Source organism: Tupaia chinensis, unplaced genomic scaffold (assembly GCF_000334495.1).
Source record: "Tupaia chinensis unplaced genomic scaffold, TupChi_1.0 Scaffold000551_1, whole genome shotgun sequence".
NCBI classification, from domain to species: domain Eukaryota; kingdom Metazoa; phylum Chordata; class Mammalia; order Scandentia; family Tupaiidae; genus Tupaia; species Tupaia belangeri.
Window position 1 is genome coordinate 14,123 of NW_006160063.1, and position 689 is coordinate 14,811.

The 689-nt window shown below is 40.2% G+C and overlaps 1 pseudogene; it reads left to right on the top strand.

Moving 5' to 3' along the window:
- LOC102501735 (nucleolar GTP-binding protein 1 pseudogene) overlaps nucleotides 1–233 on the top strand; it is a 1,737-nt pseudogene extending 1,504 nt beyond the window's left edge.
- Nucleotides 234–689: the final 456 nt, after the last annotated feature.

Below are 689 nucleotides of genomic sequence, written 5' to 3' on the forward strand. Positions count from 1 at the left end.
CTGTTCCACCCTATTCTATAGCCCGTAATCAAAGTTGCTCTCGAACACCACAGGATGTTTCTGGTCTTCAGGATGTCAAGATGGTGAAGAAAGCCAAGACTATGATGAAGAATGCTCAGAAGATGATGAATCATTTAGGTAAAAAAGGGGAGGCAGATAGACATGTGTTTGATATGAAGCCCAAGCACTTACTTTCTGGAAAGAGGAAGGCTGGGAAAGAAGACAGGAGATAGTGTCCTTTTGGTTGACATGGTTTGACTAGATTGTTGCAGTTTATTTCCTGTGGTGTGGTTTGGTTTCATAAAATTGGTATCATGCTTTGTAAACTCAAAAAACAAAACCAAAATCCATGGGCCAGCCTTGTAATGAAGTGGTTAAGCACTGTGCTTTGGGAATTAGTTCCTACACGAACAACTGCAATTCAAATCCTGGTCCCTGCAGTTTGAAAAACATGCCATGCTCATGTGCCACGTGCGGCCCAAATCCTGATAGTATGGAGAAATGGAGGAAAATGATTGTGGTTTTACCACATCCCCTTGAGGGGTGCTTTCTCTCTCCTTCCTCTGGCAAGTATATATATGTATATATAGGCATATATCTAGGGAAAAAAATTAAAAAGAAAACAACTAAAGTACTTTTTGCTTTGATGAAAACAGGCCAATCCTGTACAGGTGTGAGCAAAAAAAAAA